The sequence below is a fragment of the Alligator mississippiensis genome, chromosome 2 (assembly GCF_030867095.1).
Source record: "Alligator mississippiensis isolate rAllMis1 chromosome 2, rAllMis1, whole genome shotgun sequence".
Classification (NCBI taxonomy): Eukaryota; Metazoa; Chordata; order Crocodylia; family Alligatoridae; genus Alligator; species Alligator mississippiensis.
In genome coordinates, this window is record NC_081825.1 from 222,990,616 (window position 1) to 223,004,569 (window position 13,954).

A 13,954-nucleotide genomic window follows, 5' to 3' on the forward strand; every position below is an offset into this window, starting at 1 on the left:
ATTTCCTGAGTTTGTTTGGTGTGCCTGTAAATGTCTCAAGTAATATGTCTTCCATATCCCCTCTTTGAAACTAGCTCATAGTCTAATGAAACTTCACTACCCAAAACCTATTCTTTCCTTTTCCTTTATTTCAACCCATTATTCTGAATCTTTCATGATCACTCTCTTAACTAATAGTCACTACCTATCTTCCTTTGCCTAAATTGTACCCTGATTTCTAGTCTTTATTGAACTGTACTCTGTCCAGGCTGGGGACAACATTATTGGGATGATGATGAACAGTGTGATAGATGATCAGCCAGCATCAATCAAGGGTCTACACACAGCTGAGTAAAAGTACAAGAATACTTGCAATTCAGATATCACAGTAAGGAAATGCTACCTTTTTAAAACACATTATGTTTTTTTTCCCCACCTTCATCTTTTTATGTTCCAATTTAATTTTTTTACTGAACACTTCTTCAGTTTTCCCTTGGGTGCTTTGACGTGTTCTTGACATTAAAGTTGGCCATAGTAATGGTGCTTTGTTAGAAGCCACAGCTGTGTATCCTAAGGCTTAGGGCTCTCTGTGTCTTGGTAGTTCTACAACTTTGTTCCAGTCTAAGGGGTAATCTAAACCGAACTGGCCATCAATGGTTCCACACAGCTGAGGCATTAGCTGACTCATCAGGTGGTAGCAGTGTAGGAGCCAAGAGCACACCTGTTCACTAGGTCTCTGTGAAGTGGCAAGTATTCAATTTGGATTTGGCCTATTCAGAGGGACAGTGATGTGATTCAGTTATTCGAATCACTGTTTTTATTTGATTCAGCCAAATTGGGTTCAGAGATTCGGCATTGATTCAGAGATTCAGCCATAGGCTATAATAAGAAATTACTAAAATACCTATAACTGTCATTTTTTTTTGCAGATTCAGATGGAAACAGCAGAGATTGTATCTGCTTCTAAGGGCATAATGCCTGCCAAGTTTTAAGGAGATAGGTGCAGAGTTTTCTGTGAAAGTGCCCCTCAAAGTGTTGAAAGCAAAACTCATATCACTTGTGTGTGTTAAGGGGTGTAGGATGTAGCCATGTTTGTCTAAGGACACAGCCAGACAAGCTTCTCTGGGTCAATCTGATATATTTTATTAGACCAACTAAATCATTGGAGAAATATATCTTCACAAGCTTTCGGGTTTGAAAACCCTTCGTCAGGCCGAGGAAGCATCTGCAGTTGGTGTGTGCTCTTCCTGGATTGAATGAATAGTAAAGAAGCCAGAGGCTGGTATGCAAGAAAGCCAGTCAGTGAAAATGTAAATTGAGGTGTCAGGTGGTGAGAGACAGGCTGGATGGGGGGGGGGGGGGGAGGGGTGTTAGGGGGGATGTAGGAGGTAAAAGTGAAGAGTTAGCTGGGGAGTCAGATGTCAGACAGGTTATAGTGTGTCATAAATTCAATGTCTGTACTGAGTCCATGAGTTTTTGTATCCGGGAGGCTGATGAAGTGAAGTTCATAGGCTTCCCTGTGAAAAGCATTTTGTAAATTCAAACAAGCACCAAACCTTGCTAACCCCATCACCAGAAGCCAGCTTCCTACAGCCAAAAACACACTGACTGGATCCAGACCATGCCATGACAAGAAATGTAAAACCTACCAACAAAGCTCCCATATGCCCACAATTACTACACTCCAAAAGAGAACCATCACCATTCCTGGATCTGAGCTGTCTACCTGTACTCACCCTCACAACTCCACTGCAACCAGTAAGATCTTTGAGAGGCCTGAGGCTTACAGGTCTGGGCTTTCCCCAGCCAGGACTGTGCATGTGTGTGGTGGCTGGAGGTTATCAGATGCCCCCTACCTGCCTTCCACCAGGGAGGTTTGCGGTCCTGGCATTTCCTGGGGCTGCTTCACCACCAGCAGTCCCTCCGGACCTCCCTACCCTGGCAGGGTGCAGTTTTAGGTCATTTCCAGGACCTGGGGCCTCCTCCTTCCCCAAAGCCCCAGTCCATACCTCCAAGTGTTTCCTGAATAGGAGCTCAGCAGGGTCATGTTCTTCTCCTGCTGGCTGGTGATAAACTAAACTGCTGCCTCCAGATCTGAGAGTGGGGCATTAAATGATTCTGAAAGTAAATTAGAAAAGCAAATAGGTGCAGAGTGAGGAGGGTGTCACTACCTCCAGCTGCATGTGAAGCTTGGGGAACCCCACCAGTGGGAGGTTCACCTTCAGGAACACCAGCTGCTCCACCAAACCAGGATCCAAGGAGGTGCAGTGATGTGTCACAATATCACTAGCGATGCTGAACACCCTCTCACTTGGAACACTGGTCGGTGGACAGGGCAGGTGTTCCCAGGCAACCATGGCCAGATCCTGCCACACCTGGATGCAGGTTACCCAATAGGTCAAGGGGTCACAGTGCAGTGGCTCCACATCCTTGGCGAGATAGGTAGCCACCAAGGCCTCTGTGGTACCTGCCAGATGGTGGGGGCTGCTGCCTCTGGAACCCAACAGTGAAGCCATGCCCTTGGCCCACATTGGCAGTAGCTGTGGTGGTGGTTTGTGGTGGCTTGTGCTTGGAGTGCTGGCATGGGAAAGTGAAGCCTGCTCTTCCATATCCTCCCACCACTGCCTCTCTGACTCTGCTCACCAGCACATCTGCCCAGTGATTGAGGATTTGCTGCTGCAGATGCTCCCCTTCACCCTCAGGTCACACATGCCCGCCACCATGTGGACCATACTGGACCACAATGGATGCCCTCCTTCAGCTGCATTTTTTATTCCCTCCTTCAGCTCCTTCTCCATTGCCTGCACCTCTGGTGCCCCATCCAGGAACATCAATCCCCTGGAACTTCTCGTTTTGATTCTCAAGCTCCTTCACTATGAGGATCATCTGGCTAAGGAAGGCATTGCCAGCACTGAGGCTCTCAGTGGCCTCGAGGAATGGCTTAAACACCACCAAGATCTGGGAGATGGCATCTCACTCTGTTTTGTTAAGGGGGCCATTGATCCCAATCTCTCCAAGCAAGGCCATCTCATGGATGGCTTTCTGTTGCTCTATGAGCCTTTCGACCCTCAGGTATGTGGAGTTCTACCGAGCCTCCACATTTTGCATGATTTTGTGCTTCAGAATGCTCAGCTCTGCCTGTTTGTCCCACAGCATCTTGCCCCTCTTGATGCTCCGGTAGAAGTAGCTCACCACCTTCCTGCATTTTGAAATGAGCTGGCTGGTAGCCATAGTGATGGCACCATTACCAGGAGCCCTGTCCCCCTTCAAGATTCCCTGACTATGAGGTGGAACTTGTGTGCCACACAGCAGATGCCAAAGTTGGCATCATGGACAGCCTTCACCATATTGGACCCATTGCCGGTGACCATGAACCCATGGGTGAGCTTACCCTGCCCAACGAGCCACCCCTGCACCATTCGGTTCATGGGCCCCATGATCTCAGTTGCTGCGTGGGACTCATCCATCACCTCGGCTTGAAGTAGATCCTACCGACGGCCTGACTGATTGCGTTAGTGCCCTCTAAGGGAGAGGTAGGCATGATCTCCACCCTGGCTGCTCTAGATGCCCAAGGTGAAGTGCAAAGCCACCTGTGGCCCCGCCTTGCACAGCTCCTCCCTTAAGTACTCCCTGCATGCCTCATACAGGGAGGGCACCACTGTCCTGCTAAAGGTGGTGCGTGCAGGTAGGATGGGGCCATGAGCACAATAAGCAACCTGAACTCTGGATGCTCAACAAAAGGAGAAGGGCTGGGCATCCAGAGCAAGCATCACTCCAATGCTCTGGGTGACCTCACTCACCTTGGGAACCTTTTTCTCCACCTTTCCCCCACTGTTCCAGAGTGGTCTGCCTCTGCTTCAGGGGGACATAGTCTTTTGAGTGAAAGGGGGGCTTCTTTTTGGGCCCACTCTCACTAGTGTCAGGCTCAGGAGGAACAAGGGCAAGGGGGTGCTGCCTCCTGAGATGCAGCAACATTTCTGTGGTGGTGAAGTGTTTCTCGTCCTTGCCCGACTGACCTTCTTTTGGCAGTGCCGGCAGGTAGCATACCTGGGATCATCTGCCACCTCAAAATGATCCCACACTACACTACCCACCCACTTCTGGGTTGAGGGTGGTCATCCTGCCTTATCCGCCTCCTCACCAGGCAGAGGCACAACAACAGGAGGAGCTGAGCCACCTGCCCCCACAAATTCCTCCAAAGTGCCTTCCAGAGGAGACCTGCCTCTAGGGGAACTTTGAGGGGTGTGGAGCACAAACTCAGATTCCCCCTCCTTCCCCAGAATGTCCTTAGCTATGGCACTCAGCTCTGCTGCTTTCAGATCCAGCTCCTCCTCTGGCACTGGAAAACTCATGCTGGGAACTCAAATTGGGGTGGAGACTGTCATGTGGTGCTGGTGGTTATTACTGGTGTTAGTGAAGGTGGTATAGGCTGCTCCCACTAGCAGCAGAAGACTCAACACTGCCAGAAAAGAGGATGTGCCTATGTTTGGGGGCGGGGGGGGGGGGGAGAAGAACTTGCAGCTCTCCCTCTTCCCCCTCTCCCTCCCCTGCCAGAAGATCTGGTACTTGCCCTTCCAGCACACTTCATAATGTTTGGTGTGATGTCCTGCAAACTGTGTATGTGTCTGATATATATGTTGTGCTTTCCTGCACAGTGATGACATACTGTCAGGGAAAACAAAGAGAGAGAGACTAGCTAGCTAGCAAGAGACTAGATAGCAAGCCATAGCCTTTCAGACACTGCTGGTCCTAGAGAGACAGTTCAAAAAAGGCACAGATCACTTCACACACAGCCTTATATGTTGTTTCTATGTCCCTCCCCCAGAGCACTGTGATTGGAAGGGAACTCAGGGAAAGATCGCAGTCACTGGCCAGCTACAGATGTCAATATCAGAGCAGTCTTCTCCCCCCTCCCCTTCCCTCTTCCTGTTTCCTACAGGCCTGCCTTCTGAATCTCTAAATTTTTCCAAATCTTTTCTGAATTGATTCAGAGGCTTCCAAATCAATTTGGGCCTTTTAATAGGTTTCCCAATTCAATTCGGGTACAGAGATTCAGCTGCTGAATCAGGCTGAATCTCCTCCAAATCAAATTGGCTACTGAAGCTTCGCAGAGCCCTACGGTTCACCATTCATTACAGGATTTCACCCCATCTCCTCATCCTGAAGTATTCATCCAAGAGCCAGAAAAGACAGCATTTTTGGCAGTTTTGTGCTGAAGCAAGTAAGTATATTGCCAAAAGCTTTTATCTTTATCATGCTTCCAGAATAAGGTCTCACCTCAAAACATCACTTCAGTTTAATTGGAATTCTTTTCTACAGCCTCCTCCACTACCTTATATCTACCCTTAATAGAGTAGCACGACTCATTCAGTTAAGTTTAGGTATGAAACTGACTGCACAGAGCCTATTATGAATGTAATAGCATGCACAACATGGACATCCCATCTGAAAATGGATGAAGATCGCAACCTGGCTTATGTACTTCTGTTGTAGAATCTCTTTTTTTAAAAAGCAGGAGCATTTAAATGAATGAAGTGACTTATTTCCTGTGTCTCAGTTTGTCTCGCATGGCTTTCTCACTCACACTTTAGCCATCTCTTTCATTCTTTAAGTCTCATCTATCTGCATGTGTATTTTTATCCTGGTGTGCCTTGTTTTCTGAAAAGGGTTGATGTTGCTACTCAGAACTTTTCAGGGTTCCTCTTTAGTGTGGGGAAGTTACATACTCTCTGACAGAGCTGCCCTTCTATTCAGAGAGCAGAATGCTTTTGACAGCCTTACACATATTTCTATTTCTGAGGCATTTCTTTTTAAATCTCACCCTGCTATTCCTCATTGGCTCCCAAATTCTGCTGATTTGAGACACCAAGGAGAAATTCCAAGAACATTAAGGAAAATCTATTTCAGCAATAAAAGAGATGCGATCCTTTCTATTTTTCAGAGCGATACAGAAGGCGAGATGAGAAAGAATATTTTTTTCCTTGTGGGATTTACAAAAAAAGAGAGGAGCTAATTCAACATTTTATATAATGACTCCAGCAGTCAAACTTCATGCTGTTACCTAATTTATACCGAGTTCTACCTAAATTCAAAATGTAAAAATAATAAAGTCCTGTCTAATTAATTAGCATTTCCCCCCTTAAATAACAGAGACTGAAATTTTCCTGACCTTCTATTCTTTTTTCTTTTGACTAAAAGAAAAATTCTTCCTCCTAATAAGACACCTATGACAAGCTCTAGGTTTCCCACTGTCAATTAAATTTATAACCATGTTCAAAACAAAAAACAGAAGCAAATCCCAAACACCATACAACCAACAACACATTTAAATTTCCCATCCCACCAGTTTTCAGAACAGCCCCATATTCAGTACCCTTGCACCTCCAGAAGTGCTATTTAAAAAAGCTGGAGTTTGTAGTGTATCTTGGGGTGCTCAAATACCATGATGATGAGAATGGGACACATTCCAATACTGAATAAAGGTGGAAAAAATATTAGGTGATCTAGTTACTGTTTTAAGGAGACATGTTCTGTGGAACAATGGAAATTTTTCTACCAGTTTTAAGTGGAGCAGATTCTCTCATTTTACATGTTTCATGTAATAGGGTTTTTGTCATTTCCCTTGTCAGACTCCTTTCACCATTAAAAAAATCCCAAACACACACCTTTCTTGATATTAAGATTAAATGCCATTTTTCTTCCTCGTATGACTTCTAGGCTGGCAGATACAACACTAAAATGTTGATTTCATTTTTATAGACTTCATTGAGTTCATAGACATTAGGGCTGGAAGAGACCTCAGAAGATCAGAGTTCAGCCCCCTGCCCCGGGGGGTGGGAAGTCAGCAGGGATCATAGGATCCCAGCAAGATAAACATCCAAATGTCTCTTGAAGGCATTCAAAGTATGTGCTTGAACCATCTCCGGCGGCAGTCTATTCCAAACCTTGGGGGCTCAGACAGTAAAGAAGTTCTTCCTTATGTCCAGCCTGAAATGGTCATGAAGGAGTTTGTGACCGTTTGACCTTGTCATCCCTTGGGGCACTCTAGTGAACAGACGTTCCCCCAGATCCTGGTGAACACCCCTGATAAACTTATAGGTGGCCATCAGATCACCCCTGAGCCTGCGCTTTTCCTTGGCTCTCAGCCTGTCATCATAAGGTCTGTTTTTCTGACCTCTGATCATGCATGTGGCTCTCCTCTGCACTCTTTCAAGCTTCTCCACATCCTTTTTGAATTGTGGAGCCCAAAACTGGATGCAATACTCCAGCTGTGGCCTCACCAAGGCTGAGTACAACAGGAGAATTATGTCCTGGGATTTGCTTGAGAAGCATCTATGGATGCAAGCCAGCATTTTGCTCACTTTACTACCTGCAGCATCACAATGAAGGCTTATGTTCATCTTGTGGTCAATCATGACCCCCAAGTCCCTTTCATCTGTAGTGCTAACCAGTGTAGCACTGCCAAGCCTATAAGGATGCTGCAGGTTTTACTTCCTAAGGTGGAGAACCTTGCATTTTTTGGTGTTAAACACCATCAGGTTCTTGTCCGCCCATTTCATGAGACTGTCAATATCTGCCTGGATCTCTCTCCTGTCCTCAGGTGTGGATGTTTTACCCCAGAGTTTGGTGTCATCAAACTTGGCCAGTCCACTTCTGATACCAATGTCCACATCATTAATGTAGGTGTTGAATAGTGTAGGCCCAAGGATAGATCCTTGAGGGACCCCACTGGTCACAGAGCACCATGACGATTGACTTCCGTCAACCACCACCCTCTGGTCCTACCACGGAGCTTAAAATACATAATTGTATATATTCCCTTCAAGAATATGCAGACTTTTGTTTCCCATTATTTATCATTTAGCTAAGCTACAGATATTTAGGTCGACATTCGTTAAAAAAAAAAATGTCAAAAACACAACTGCATCCATATTTGTCTACTTAACTAACTAGCCTTATGTTCAAAAGTGCCAACACTGCTCCAACTAGCTTTAATTTCCTCTTCTCACAGTACTTCATTACCTATTAGGAAAATCAGAGCTACCTGAATAGAAACTACTACTCTCAGTGCGAAGCAAATATTGTGAGAAGAACAAACCTACCCACTGTGGATTCATCCCCACATACAGAGGTATGTATTTACAGTGGCACAAATTTGTGCTGCTATTTTATGCTGATGTGCTTGGCCCGCTTCAGGCAAACTGCCCATTTTCTGCTTCTCCTGGCTCCCAGCATGCTGAAGGAGCCAGAGCAGACCTAAAGGAGGGGAGACACACTGAACAACAGCTAGAGCATCTCCCTAGAGGACTCTGCCTCCAACTGCTCTGGTGCACACTCTTGGAGTATGCGCCATGCTGCTTTTTTTTTTCCTGTGGTTTTTCTTGATACCATGAGTTCCCAGTATCAAATGTTATCACCATGCTGCAAATTTGAAATGTAGTGCATGGTTGCACATGCACCATGTACAGTTTGCAGCACCTCAACTAGGTTTGAAGTTTGGCAAACCGTATGTGTGTGTGCTTGTCTGGACATGCCCAATAAATTTAAAGCAAAGGATTACCAGCCAGAAGAGCTGGGTCCTGGGCTTGGCTCACGTATCAACCTCTTTTGATCCCTTGGATACTCACTGAAGGTTCTGAGTCACAGAAAGACATTCACTAAATGGGAATAGTTATACCTCCTGCTTTCTAGGGGGCTTGTAGGGTTTAATTCATTAGTCCATGTAGCCCCTTTGGAATCCTCGTGTGAAAGTAACTAACTATATAAAAATGCAATGTATTATTGTCCTTAAGGCAAAAGTAGTTCATAGAACACACAAACATACACTGAGACATTCGGACTTATTTGGCTTCTTATTTGGAGCTCAAACATGTATTATTATAGTCAGGATCTCACCAGGAGCTTATAGGGCTTGATCCAGCCCTGTTGGACTCAATTGGCTATTTTCATCAAGCTTAATAGGAATTAGATTGGAGAGAAAATCATAAAGAAAGCCATCTCACTTCTAATACCTGTGTATTCAGTTCCAAATACTTTAGGTTATATATACTATCATCCTTCTCCACGAATTGCATGGAGTACAGATTGAGATGAAGCTGTTGACCTAGTTGTAATGATGGTCAGGTCTAGGGAAACAAAAAAGTAATAAAAATGTTTTGCTATAATAATGGGAATAAAAACCAAGGAGCTTTCTCTTGGACAAATCCTAGATGCATTCTTTCCCACTCTAGAATGGCTTGAGTTTCTTGTAGCACTGCCTCCAACTGAATAGAGAATTAAAAAAACAAGTGTTATTTTGCAGAATTTCTCTGGTTGCTGTAAATATACTGGCTTCTATTAAAAGAAAAATCACCTTGAACTACAGTTGTAGGTACAATTCAAAGGAATCTTGCTCAAAGAATTCCGCTCTGTGAAACATGGTTCACTGAGTAACTAAGCTTAGAAACATTGCTAAAAAGCCTTTACCCACCTTTTATGATATAGCAGATGCAGCCAAGTTCTCCCGTTTTCTTAGTCCTTCATGTTTTGCTTACATAGGACGTTTGTATTCTCATGACAGGGCCTCAATGATCTGAAAACATGCCATCCCTAATTTGAAGCAACTTTAATCTGGTTTCTAGTTCTAGTTAACTGTGCTTCCTGGCAACATTGTGGGCACGAGCCACTCTAGGTGATAACTATCACAATACGAAGCAGGCTAAGTAGGTAAAGATCTTTAAGCATGTGGTAGATGTTTAACATTTATTAAATAATAAACACAAATAATTAATAGCATGTAATGCTTCCCCATCATTAGTGCCTTTTTTCATGCCAAGATATACGGCATCCTTTGCCAAAAGTTTATCAGTTCAGCCTTGCAACATCTCTACCTTCAAGATGAAAGGCTTATTACTCTTCTTTTTATAGATGGTTAAACTAAAGAATAGATTGGTCAAGCAACTTGCTTATTGCCATGTAATGTAGCAAGTCATGGCTGCATTAGTAAAAGAACTATGTATGCCTATGCCAACTCCCAGTGTACTTCCTTAACATAACCATGCTTCCCCTCATGCTTCCAAAATGGCGTGTGTATTTGCATAATACATATTGTGCTTTGCGCTAAACCAGAACACTCGTATTCATTTGAAAACAAAAGTATGTTCCTATGGAACTTTAGTGAGGATGTTTAAACATTTTCTATTTATATTTCCTATTCTAGAGTACCAGGAACATAGAAAATCCCTGTGATGTTAGCTAATTAACACAGCAGCACTTTCCTGTTTTATTAATCTGTACAATTATTTTTTAATAACCAGGCAAAAGATGTGTGGCTGATTTGTTATTTCAGTCAGATTGTAACATCTGTATGCACAGCAAAAATAACCATCTGAACCATTTATTGAACATGTAACATTAGTGCAGTGTCTTGGTTTAGTAACCCAAATCCATGACAGGGCTTATTCAAATGCTGTATACCAGTTGATTGCAACACCCAGGCTTCCAGTTCATCTAGGCTAAGTACAGATGATCAAAAAGCCCCTGGCAGAAGTACTGTAACTTATCACACTTTACTCAAAGCATGACATTTTAGAGAAGGAGCCACCCAAACTGACGTTCACTTTCAGTGACGGGGCTCACAGCCTGCCTGCACTGGGGGCGCTCCCACATGCCTCCAGGAGACTGCCAGAGTGCCATCTTTCTCCAGCCCCATCCCTCTGCCAGCTGGTGTCAAGGAAGGTAAAGGAACTTTAACTATGTATTGTTTTTCTAGCTCCTGTCACCAGGAGGTGGGGGAGAAGAGGCAAGAAACAAAGCCCCCCGCCATTATGATCCCCCCACAACTTGCTGGCTGGGGTCTTAGGGTAGCAGGCCACCAGGGCATGGAGGGGGCTCCCTTCCCTCCCCCCAGCCTCCTAATAGTTGCAGCCAAATGCTGCAGTGCAGCACTGCCTGGCCAGGGCTGCTGCTGAAACACATACCCCAGAGCGTTTTCCCTGCTGCCCTGCCCCACCACCAGCAAGCAGTCATCTGCCACAGGGCTGGGGCAGCTGCCAGGAGAGAGACCCCCGACTCCTTCCCCTGCACCACGTCACCTCCAGCTGGGCTGTGGTGCATCTGAGGACTGGGGCGGCTGTGGGGACTGAAACCACCTTCTCTCATCACCCCCCACCCCGCCAGTCTGCACACATGGCTGGGATCAGAGGCTGTCACTGACTCAGGCCAGGCTGGCCTGGCACTCAGGAAGAATGAACAAGCTCTGCCTGAGGCTAGAGCACAGCCCTGTGCAACACTGCCTGGGATGGCGGGGATCGCGCTCTAAGTCAACCTTCAATAGGGTCTGGCACAGACAGTCGATAAAGCACTCTACCAGAAAGCACTTTATGTTGGTACACATCCATCAGGGTTAACTTAGAACTGGATCCACCATTTTTAAAGCACTGTGTGCCACGAATGTCTGTTCCATTGTGGCTGTAAAACACTTCCTATGCATGTAAAGAGCATGAAGTGTAACATCGCTACCTATCACTAGATTGTTAACCTAGTTTTGGTACCAAGCATTAGTCTCAGAAACAGTAACAGATATAAGTTAATCTGGAAAAGTCCTACAATGTATTAGGAAAAAACAAGGCTCAAATTGAAGTTATGTGGAAAAGCTAACCTGTTTCAAAAATAGCCTAGTCAACCAATTGTCATTATGTTGACATACCCAAAAAATTAAGCTTGACACAGTGCACATCTACATGTGTGTTTTAATGTACATTTGCTTATTTTAATGTGCATTATAGCATCAGTTTTAAAAAAAAAGGCATTTTTACATGTGCTTCCAGATGCGATGCCAGGCACTTTAATTAGCGAGGTGTGCTAATTAAAAGCACCCATGTGTTACGTGTATCAGTGTTGCCACACATCATCACATTGAAAAAATGGTGGCAGGATGCTTTGAACTAAAGCTCATTGGACATGTTTTATTTCGAAGTGCACAGCTGCCATTTTGTCAGCGTAGAGGCGCACAATGACACTGATACATATAATGTGCAAAGCTGCTGAAGCACATCAATTTCTGTGCTCCAACAGACTCAATTAATCAATTAATTGAGTCTGCTCTGATGCTTTAGATCTCCAAGCTCATCATAGCTGGCTCCTCACATGTACATAGGAGCCCAAAGTGTGCTTTTGCTAATGTGCATTAAAATAGGCTAACACGCATTAAATCATCACTGAAAACTGTGTGCGCCTGTACACGAGCATGGAGGCTGCTCTGACATGCTGTAATTTCAGTGTGTTGGAGCAAACTCAATTTACTGGGTCTGCTGGAGTGTGGTAATTACCATGCTTCAGCAGCCTCCCGCATCTCGTATATCAGTGTCCCCGTACTAAAAAATGGCAGCAGGGGAAATTAAACTGAAGCTCATTGAATGAGCTTTAGTTCAAACACTCCCACAGCCATTAAGTCTGTTAATACATGTGTAGACGCATCCACATTAGCAAAGAACATCAGTATCATAGCTAGAGATGGAACCTGAGTTTTACTCCAATATATTGCCTAGTTAAGATCCTGCTTCTTGCCTTTTTATGAAATTCAACTTGATTCAAATATTCTTACAGTTAAAGATACAAACTAGTCTGTTTTAACCTTCAAACACTTTATCATTAGACATTTCCTGGGTTATAACAAAAATAAAGAGTTTTTGAGTATCTAGTTGCCAGTTTTAATCCATATCCATGGCCAATACAAGCAAGAACAATCTGTTTAGTTGTCTTTTTTTTTTTTTTTTTTTTTGAAGCAATAAAACTCTTATTCTTGAGCAGAGAGCCTGCAGCCCACAAAGAGACTGGATCCAGACTGTACAGTTCTGATCCAGTCCACATTTTATTAATATTGCACCAATTCCCAGCTGTCTGATTTGGCCCACATTCTGCATTTGCAAATAGCACACTGATCCCTTCTGGCCCATTGTTCCCGTTATGCACAGAGAATTGCTCGTCTCCTCCCTGCAGCCTTTGGTCACAGTCATTGCTGAATAAGCCACTCCAAATTCTTGCTTACGATTTTTTTTTTCGCAGCACATTTTTTGGCTGAGGCTGCGTTAGGGAGGTGAATGAGCAGCCCTGACACACACATAGCTGGGACAGCTGGAGCAGCTGGAGGGGAATGATGGCTTGCAGCACTGGCTGGGTTACAAGCTGTGGCCCGCCATTAGTAAAAGGTTGCCAATTTTACAAGCAACAAATGTGTTTTATAAGTAAACAAATTGTTCAATTTGTGTCAAGGAGGAACGGAATCTGATTATTTTATTTTTTAATGAATATCTTCAACCTCAAAATAAGTAAGCATATCCTAATTGCAGTCCAAATAATTTGGAATTTACTGCATCTAGTTTTGTTCCATGAAGCTTTAAAATCAAAAATACATAAAACTTATTAGGAAAAGAACAATATAGACTGGCATAGATGTCTGTGATCTTCAACTTCTGGTTTTAATATAGATAATGGCAAAGTTGTAATCTCTTTAGGAATACTAACCGGAAATCCTAGCTTTCTGAAAGAGGAACATGAGCACTGATGTAGTTAACCAAACTACTGCTTAATTGGAGAGTTGCTCAATATCCTTCTTCCCCACCATTGTAAATTAAAATTTATGAATATTGAAACTATTGTAAAAAAGGATCAAATTTTATATCTTTCAAAATAATTTCAAGTAGTCCCTCAGGATTCAATATTCCATTTCTAAACAAAAAAAATTCTGTTTTCCTGAGCAAAAATACTTTGAATTTTGAAATTTGAATGAACTTACTGTGAAGCGTTAGAAATAGAAGATCAAAACCAAATTTAAATACTCTAACCCAATCTGAATATGTTTTCAGATTTTCAGTTCCCAAAAATATTTTACAATTTGACATTTCACTCTGAACCAATGACTGAACACTGAGATTCAGTTTTTGATTTACTGTAACCTGACTCCTGAATTTCTTCCTAGACACAACAGATATTAATG

At 43.8% G+C, this 13,954-nt stretch overlaps 1 long non-coding RNA gene across 1 annotated transcript in view; it reads left to right on the plus strand.

Annotated features, from left to right (window-relative positions):
• Nucleotides 1–4,890: 4,890 nt before the first annotated feature.
• LOC109280561 (uncharacterized) overlaps nt 4,891–13,954 on the plus strand; it is an 87,827-nt gene continuing 78,763 nt past the window's right edge. The window contains exons 1-2 of the long non-coding RNA XR_002086939.2: nt 4,891–5,200; nt 7,991–8,110. This is a non-coding gene — a long non-coding RNA (uncharacterized LOC109280561). The remainder of the gene's footprint in view (nt 5,201–7,990; nt 8,111–13,954) is intronic.